The sequence below is a fragment of the Stigmatopora nigra genome, chromosome 14 (assembly GCF_051989575.1).
Source record: "Stigmatopora nigra isolate UIUO_SnigA chromosome 14, RoL_Snig_1.1, whole genome shotgun sequence".
Lineage (NCBI taxonomy): Eukaryota > Metazoa > Chordata > Actinopteri > Syngnathiformes > Syngnathidae > Stigmatopora > Stigmatopora nigra.
In genome coordinates, this window is record NC_135521.1 from 2,655,273 (window position 1) to 2,664,461 (window position 9,189).

At 39.4% G+C, this 9,189-nt stretch overlaps 1 protein-coding gene across 2 annotated transcripts in view; it reads right to left on the reverse strand.

Moving 5' to 3' along the window:
* mrpl11 (mitochondrial ribosomal protein L11) overlaps positions 1–7,134 on the reverse strand; it is a 39,844-nt gene extending 32,710 nt beyond the window's left edge. Inside the window, exon 1 of one of the 2 annotated variants that reach the window (XM_077733336.1) lies at positions 6,983–7,134. The gene's annotated coding sequence lies outside the window, so the exon portion shown is untranslated. The remainder of the gene's footprint in view (positions 1–6,982) is intronic. The other variant, XM_077733337.1, reaches the window with a different exon arrangement.
* Positions 7,135–9,189: the final 2,055 nt, after the last annotated feature.

The window sequence follows — 9,189 nt, forward strand, 5'->3', positions numbered from 1 at the left end:
ACAACCCAGGGCTTGTGTCTGTGCCAAATGAGTGGCGGGCGGCATCACAATGTGAAGCCAACATTTGGAGAGGTGACCTACATAAAGAGGGGAGAACAGCTAGTGGCAGGATTTAGATTACATTCAAAGAACCAAGAGCACACTATAAACATGCTTCAAGGCTACAAAATACGCTTTGCCTGTAAAATTCCCGGATAACGACGGAAGACAATTATCGCACTTTGCCCAAATTCATTCATTTTCTTTACAGCTTAATCTCCTCCTCGATGTCAGAACTGGGGAGACCAATGCTCTAACTATTTGGCCTCGGGCAGCCCACTTTGCCTTTAACCGTGTGTAAGCACTTAATGATAGCATGTCCAATGGCATATTTAGATTAGATTTGATTAAAGCGTTATTTAATCCCGTATTTGGGAAATGTCCTTGGTTGTAGTAGCAAGCAAGACAGTATTTTTGCATCAGAGTCTATTCCTAGACATCTGATTTCGTGGATCTGCCCATACTGAGTCCCGATCCTAATCATTGTAGTATAGAGGAAAAAACAGCCACCTCCAAATGTCTCCCAAATTTTTAACAAAGATTTGCAACACGTAAGGCCAGAAAAAAGGACATTTAGCAAAAGCAATGTTTTGACGAATTAGTTGTACACAGCACAATTAAGGTTGCAAACTAACTTCATTCATTGATTTCCTGAACCACTCAAAAAGGTTTCGGGGGGTTGCTGGAGTCAATCCCAGCTAACTACTTGCACCAGGCGGGGAAGTCCTTGAATCGGTGGCCAGCCAATGGCGCCAGGGCACAAGGAGATGAACAATCATTCATTTAGAGTGCTCAACCAGCATTACTCAGTACAGCCTGGTGCTCGTAGGAAAATGCAATGAGAAAGACAGAGCAATGCTGTTCTCCATCTCGTATGGTCGTATCTAGAGACAAAAATTTGCTCAAAAATTTCCATAGCTCAATCTCTTGTTTGTTCAGACACTCATATGTCAAGGTATGACTGTATATTAAAACGATACGGACGCCATTGCTTACATTATTTCCACAAAGTGACTACGGCCCTCTGGCAAACAGCCAAATTGGACTGTGTTTAAGTTTTTTTTGGTTGGTTTTACAAAGAAAGGTATTTTAGCTTTGCCTCGTTTAATTCCAATCAATCATATTGGTTAAAAATAAACCCTATGGTGGGAATTTAAGGACCACAAGATTGGACATTTATCTTTGTCAACGGCATGGAAAGACCTAGACATATGAAGTATTTGCAGCAATATTGCTTCTGCAACAACCCTGGGACAGGATGGACTAAGTTTAGTTTGTTTTTTTGCTTCACGAGGACAACTAAACTGCAGCATATGCCTTTCACAAAAACCTGCAGAGAGCAAAGACAATCACACCAAAATATCATGTTCTTCAAAACCTTCTCATGAATTCCATCAAGTAAAAAAGCAAAGGCCAATCCTCTTTTTGTATCCAAGAGAAAATGTTTCTTCTACATCATTCGGTGCCGCTTTTTGTATCCTAATGAAAATGTTTCTTCTACATCATTCAGTGACGCTTTTTCCCACTCAATATCATCAAGTTGCCATAAAACAAATAGCTAAAAAAGGCCCAGCGTTATGCAGCACCTGCGGCCAATTTGGTGCCCGTTTTTTTGCGCGGCTCTACAAATTGCTTCTTTTTTTTAACAAGATATCGGTAACAACCTCAAGGGGAAATTGCGAAAAAGCCGGCGGTGGGAAACTAAGTGAAAATGGTGCGTTATTCAAGGACAGGGCTCTTTTTCAAGGGATTCATCAATTGCTAATTAAAAATGGTGACCCAAATTGCACAAGCAAGTTCCACTGCAGTGTCTTGTTTAGCCGATCAAGCGCCTTTTGCTGAGCTACTTCGAGCAGCAATGTCAATCTTTTGTTTTACCTACAAGTCGGGGAGACGATTAAAACTAACGATTTGAATGCATGTCTGAACAGCTCCATCCAATCAAAGTGGGACCAAAATCTGAAACAGGCTTACAGGCAGAGGTTTGACTTCAAGTGGACAAAAGACTGTGTTGTAATTCAATCAAATTGTTTATATATTTGGTGACTGTATGAATAGGTTTTTTTTATTAAAAAAGTTTTAATGTATATACAGTGGGGGCAATCACCAATTGCGCAAGTTATTTTGCTTGAAAAGATTAGAGAGGCCTATAATTGTCAACGTGGGAAAAAAGAAACCATGAGAGACAGAATGTGGAAAAAAAAAACAGAAAATCACATTGTTTGATTTTTAAGGAATTTATTTACAAATCGTGGTGCAAAATAAGTATTTGGTCAATACCAAAAGTTAATCTCAGTACTTTGTTATGTACCTTTTGTTGGCAATAACAGGTGTGATTAATACAAACTATATTAAACTTTGCACCAATCTGGTGTCCTACAAGTGCAATCAGTGGATTGTAGTCAGGTGCTTCTTATTTTCTACAGAAATGTCATTGGTTAAACGGTCTGTGCTGGATTGATTGGAACAAAAACCTGCACCCATGGGGGCCCTCGAGGACCGGTTTGCCCACCCCTGGTCTAAGCCGCGAAAAGATGTAGCCCCGTATTAATAATAAGGGTGATCCTACTTTCAGTTTGAAATCATTGGTTGATATTTGTTAAGTGTCAGTCTCATTACCATGATAAATCTATATTATATAATTGATTTTGGTATTTTGGCGTAGGCCTACATAGTGGTAATCGACTGATATGGGGTCTTTTTTGGCCAATATTCATTTTCAGTAAGCGTATAAATTGTGTGAAAAAAATAAAATACAACGCAACGGAGGGTTAAGGGATTAAATTTGCATTGGTGCTGGTGATTCTATACGTGTGTGTTTATTACCAATCAAGGCCGCTGCCAATTGAAGCGTAACAGTCGCAAAAACATCAAAGCCCTCGATTTAACCATCAGCTGCTCATTTTTGAGAGGGAGAGATAATTATAATTATCGGTTCATCACTACGACAAACAACTAATAAAATATAGAGCGATTTAGTGCGCGTCGCGTATGATTACAGTTGACTAGTTTGCTGCACGTGAAGAAAGTGAGGCGGAGAAATAAAACATTCAGTGAGCGCCTCGGTGGAAAACTTTTGACTGAAACGGCAAGACTCTGCCTGCGTCCGCTCCTCGATGCGTGCCGAGTTCAAACGAGGACCCCCGTCTTGAAGTCAGCCATGCGGGCGTCATTTCTACTGGGAGGCACCCGGCTTTCTTTGCTGGCTTTTTGAATTATATTTCCTCCCTTGCTGTCATATTTGACAAACAACGACGACGCCGGCTCAGCAGCCGTGCGTCTCGCTCTCCAAGGAAAAAACAAAATAAATGATAGTGGAAATTGGAACATTTTGTTCGAAAGGTGCCCGCAAATGAAAAAAAAAAAATTATAATCAAACTAAAAAAAACACACGCATATTGATTAGAAATTTCAGATTTAGAAAAATAGATTAAAAAAAAACACTGGTTCACAAGCAAAATGCTTCCACGGGAAAAATAGTACGACATGACTAAATCTGGGTTGTTAAAAAAGAAGTGAGGTTAAAAGAGTTATTCTTTATTTTTTTATTTTGTTTGATTTTTTGATATGGCATCTGGATGAAAATGTTAAAGCAACACTCAGTAACTTTCCGTGTTTGGTGACCTTCGCATGGTGAAATTCGCATGTGTTGTTATCGCCCTGATCTCCTGCAAAGAATAAATAGCTATGATCTGATAAATGTAATAGTGGTGAAACAATATCCAGAGTTGCCAAATACTATGAATCCTCCATGGTATAATACTCCAATTTTCACCAAACTACTAAATGAGCATTTTGTTCACTACGGTCGCAGAGGCTGCTGCAGCCTGTCCCAGCTGATTTCGGGCAAGAGGCAAACAACCATTCACACTCATAGCTAGAGCCAATTCAGAGTGTCCAATCAGCCTATCGTGCATTTCTTTGGAATGTGGGAGGAAACCAGATAACCCAGAAAAAAAAACATGCAGCTCCAGGTAGAACATGCAAACTCCATACAATTGGACCGACATGGATTTGAACCAAGGTCCTCCAATGGGAGGCCAACGCACTAACCAGTCAGCCATTTTGTATCAAAACTATGAAAATCTCTTTCAGCAGTTTACATGAAGAAAATAAAAATGTAGCAAACGGTAATGGGAGTCTGACTCAGTGTGTCTAAGCAAGGACACAGGCAATGATGTGTTGTCATTGAGGTTTATTCCACACCACAAAAAAGAACAACGCACGTCGTCAGGCCTAACTCCAACAACATAAACTCAGCAATGACCTTCCCCCCCTGGAACACTATAGCTGGTTGATGAATTATGTAAAACGCACTCCAGAGTATACGTTATTGGCTCCCAATTTTAACTTACCATGATAATTAATTTCAAAATGCAACGTTTTGCATTTTGCACGTTGTCAAAACATTCAATTATTTTGAAAGTAGTGTGCTCGCGTCCTTTTGAACAACACATGCATTTTAATAAGTGTTTTAACTAATGTCGACGTGATAGGTGTGTCCACAAAATAAAAACTTGAGTGAAAGTTGATTTGCTCTGTGATTTTTATTTCTTTTAAAGAATAAAATTTTGAAAAAAAAGTAAACAATTTGAAAAGCATTACAAAATTAGAAGATATTGAGCATTTTCTGTACGTGTCACTGGTAAATACCACTAGGAAAAGGGGTCACGAAATATGAAAATTTGCTTTACCCACTACAAAATATGATTTTTGACATTTTGCGGCTCTGTATGTCATACAAGTGGAAGTGACTTATGACATAAATAATGACTAAATATATATATATATATATATATATATATATATATATATATATATATATATATATATATATATATATATATATATATATATATATATATATATAAACTTTTGAATTTAAATAAGTAGTGAAACTACAGTACCAGTATTCGCCACCTTCCTGATTATTTTGCAATTTTTTGCTTATTTATCACAAAGACAGGTTACAGATCATCAAACCAATTTTATTATGATACATAGACAACCTAAGGAAATAGAGAATGCAGTTTCTAAATGATGATTTTACTTACCAAGCCAGGAAAAATTACAAACTTGTCTGACCCTTTGCGAAAAAGTAATTGCCTACTGAACCAAATAACTGGCTGTGCCACCTTTGGCAGCAATAACTTTAATCAAGCGTTTACGAAAATATGTAATGTCTTTTACAATGCTTTGGAAGGATTTAAGCCCACACTTCTGTGCAGAATTGTTCAATTCTATAATATTAGAAGGTTTTCTAGCATGAATGGCCCATTTCAGATCACACCACAGCATATCAATAGGATTTAAATCCGAGTGCCATTGACGGGACTAGACGTCTAATCCATTTGGACTGGGATGAAATGACGTTAATTGTAGCCAAAGACATAAGAAATCCATTGACTTTATGTTCAACTTATCTACACTGGCTGGAGCCTTTCCCTGCCAAGTATGGGGGGGAAGAAGGCACGGACAGCCTGAACAGTTTGACAGCCAATTGCAGGGCACAAAGAGTCGAACAACCATTTACTTTCACATTCATACCTAGAGACAATTTTAGAGTGTTCACTCAGTCTACCATGCATGTTTTTGGGATGCTTACTCCTCACAGAAAGATGGGAACCCACCGGGATTGAAGCCTTGATCTCTAAACAGAACGCGGACAAGCTAACCAATTGAAGCCTGTGAAAAATGCCCAAAATGAATAAGACATGACTATAAATCTACATGAATTGACGGATGGAAGAGCAAAGCATCACCATGCAATTTCTTCAGAAATGGCATTTTGCAGTCAGAAGTGTCCTGTCAAAAACTAGAAATAACAAAATATTTTCAGACCGACAAGGTGCAAAAATGTAGTCGGGAGGAATAAAAATGAAGATAAAAGAGAAGCTTGAATGTATTCAGACGCGACAGCATCAGATGAAGCAGCATCCGTAAGCTTTCTAAATGATTCAATTTTCCCCAGAAGGATCCGTCATCTGGCGACACCAAAGCGTCGACATTAGCAAATTTGCGCTTCATCCAGAGACAACACAATGAAAAAAAAAGAATAAAATGAGCATTCCGCGGGGCTTTTTTTAGGCATCCTGATTGAATACTACTGAGTACCTCGGTGCATGATACAAATATTTTTGAAGTATCAGACAGTACTGCATTAAGTTCATTTTATCTTTTTGTGTTTATTTCTATGATTTGACTTATTCGTGTATAACAGACAATGGTGTTTTTTAGGTCGTTTTGTTACCTGTCATGTTTCCGCATCCTTCATCAGACAATATCTTGCCATAGCTTTCATTTTAAATACAATGGTATATCGACATATGAATGCTTCGACATTCGAAACATACGAAAACATTATTCATTTCATCCATTCATCTTCCATACAGCTCATCTTCAGGGGTGCTGAAGCCTATCCCAGCCAAATGTGTTCAACCAATGTAACATACATGTTTTTGAGATGTGGGAAGAAACTGAATTACCCGATCAAAAAAAAGACAGACAGTCTTTAAGGTGTTTTTTTTCAAACTAATAATTTAACTCTTAAGGAACATTTGCCATTTAATACGTACACGTACACTATAGTAATGTATTTATCGGCCACTTTATCAATGGGTGCCTTGTGACACGTGAGCGTGACGTCACACGCAGTAGTAGACTAAACGCCGTGTCCGCGTAAAACAAGCTAAGAATTGGCAATTCTGTCAACGATCAGTACAAAACCCCTAATTTTTGAGATCAACAATGAATAACGACCAAAATGCGTACATTTTTTTCCAAGATAGAACTCAATAAGTCGCCCGGAGTCAAGTCACATTGAACGTATGCCCATCGGACGTCACTGTCACAAAACTGACGAGGCAAAGGCAAATGCTTTTAAAAAGAAACACAAAGCGAGAGGAGTAAAACACAAAACACGAGGTAAACACAGATGACGTACCAGTTCAGTGTCTTTTGTTCTTGAAACGTTATATTGTTGCTTTTCAAGCGCTCCTTCAGGGGGCAGACATGTTGGATGTGTATCTCGCGCGTCCATATATTGCTGCTTGTTCCAACAGCGCCAATCGCAGGTGGGGAGTGTAACTGCATTAACCATCCATCCATCCATCCATCCATCCATTCATTCAGTCAGTCGTTGGACACACAGGGAAACAGAAAACCACTCACACGGCCATCGAGACTGCCCTCACCAAAGCCAGACGGAAGAACCACTACCAAATTGGGTGGCATTAACTGTCTTCTCTCATCTCATTTTCTGAACCGCTTTATCCTCACTAGATTCGTGGGGGGTGCCTATCCCAGCTGACTTCAGGCAAGAAGCGGGGGGCACCCTGAATTGGTGGCCAGCCAATCACAGGGCACGACGAATGGACAGGCATTGACACTTACACTCATACCAGGGAGCATCGTTCGACCAGCCTACCATGCATTTTTTTTAAATCTGGGAGAAAACCCACACAGGCGCAGGGAAAACATGCAAATTCCACATAGGATTCGAACCCACAACCCGAGAACTGTGAGGCTGACACACTACCACTGTGTTGTGAGAGTTAGTCTTTTCTTTATCTTCTATTTGCTACATTTCTATTGAAAATGTTCCAATTGTAAATGGAAGGGCTAGGGTCAAATTCACAGTAATTGTAAAAAAAATGTAACAAGATGAGTTTTCTTTAAACATTGCAAAAACAATGATGATAATAGATTAACTGTCATGTTACCCATTTCAATAAAGACGAAATGAGGGGGAAGCAGCGTAGGAACGAACGTCCTCCAATTTCAAAAGAATTGGATGTTTACCGCAATCAAAGAGTCGAGTTTAATACATTTATCTTTTAAATACGACGGTTTGCACTTTTTAACATGGTGTGCAGTGACCTTGAAAAAAAAATGTTTGGACATCCTTTTGTTTACTGCTTTTTTTTTTTTTTTTAATGGTACAAAACACCCACAAAAGATATTATAATATGAATAATGACTTGCTTCGTACTAATCTGCCTCCAGTGATCTCTGATTAATTCTTGTGCATTTCTGTAATTAAAAACAGCACACTAGCTGCGTTAAAAAAAAACAAAATCAAAGTCGTTTAAAGGTTGCATCTCCTGTTGGAGGAAAATGTGAGAAAAAATGTCATATTTGCGATCATTATTTATGATTTTGTTGTTCGTGTCTTTTTCCAAAAAGTGGATATATTTATCCCAACACTTTTTCCTCCTGGAGAGGGTTTTTAGCACGTCGGCTTCAAAGTGTGAGTCCTGGGTTCAAATCCCTGTGTGGATTGTGCATGTTCTCCCGGCCATGTGTGGGTTTTCTCAGGGTACTCCAGTTTCCCCCCACATTCCAAAGACATTTGCCCATGGGTATGAGTGTGAGTGTGAACGGTTGTTTGTCTCCTTGTGCCCTGCGATTGGCTGGCCACCAGTTTAGAGTGTCCCCAGCCTCTGGCCCAAAGTTAGCTTGGGTAGGCTCCAGCACCCTAGGCAAAGTTGAATTAAAAAATAAAATCTATTCATTATAAAAGAGATTTCTTAAAAAATTCAAAATGGTGAATTTTTTTTTTAAAAACCCTACAAAATATTTGCTATTAACAGTGTTTAATGTGTCGGCCTCACAGGTTGGTGCTCGGACGTTTGGCGTTTGGTCGCTGATCTTTTGGTCGCCGGTCATTTGGTCGCCGGTCTTTTGGTCGCCGTTCATTTGGTCGCCAGGCTTTTGGTCCCCGGTCTTTTGGTTGCCGGTCAAAGGGTGACAGAGGGTTTACTGTTGAAGCCAGATCTCAAAATTATATTCATGAGAGTTTGATATCTTAGTACTGTTTAATATCTAAGTACATTTGACCGGCGACCCAAAGACCAGCGACCAAACGTTCGGTCACGCACAGTTCTGGGATCAAGGGTTCAATCGCATGTTGTGCCCGGGCTTGCGTGCTTTTTTTCGTTTCGTTTGGGTGCCACGGTTTCCTCCAACATTCCAAAAGCATGCAAGGTAGGCTGGTTGTTGGAAATTGCACGAAGGTATGAGTATGAGCGTGAAAAGTTGTCCGTCTCCTTGTGCCCTGCGACCCTTGTGAGAATAAGCGTTACAGAAAATGAATGAAATGGATGAATATTTGATATTATAGTTGGCCCCAAAAGAAGACCTTTCCGCTGA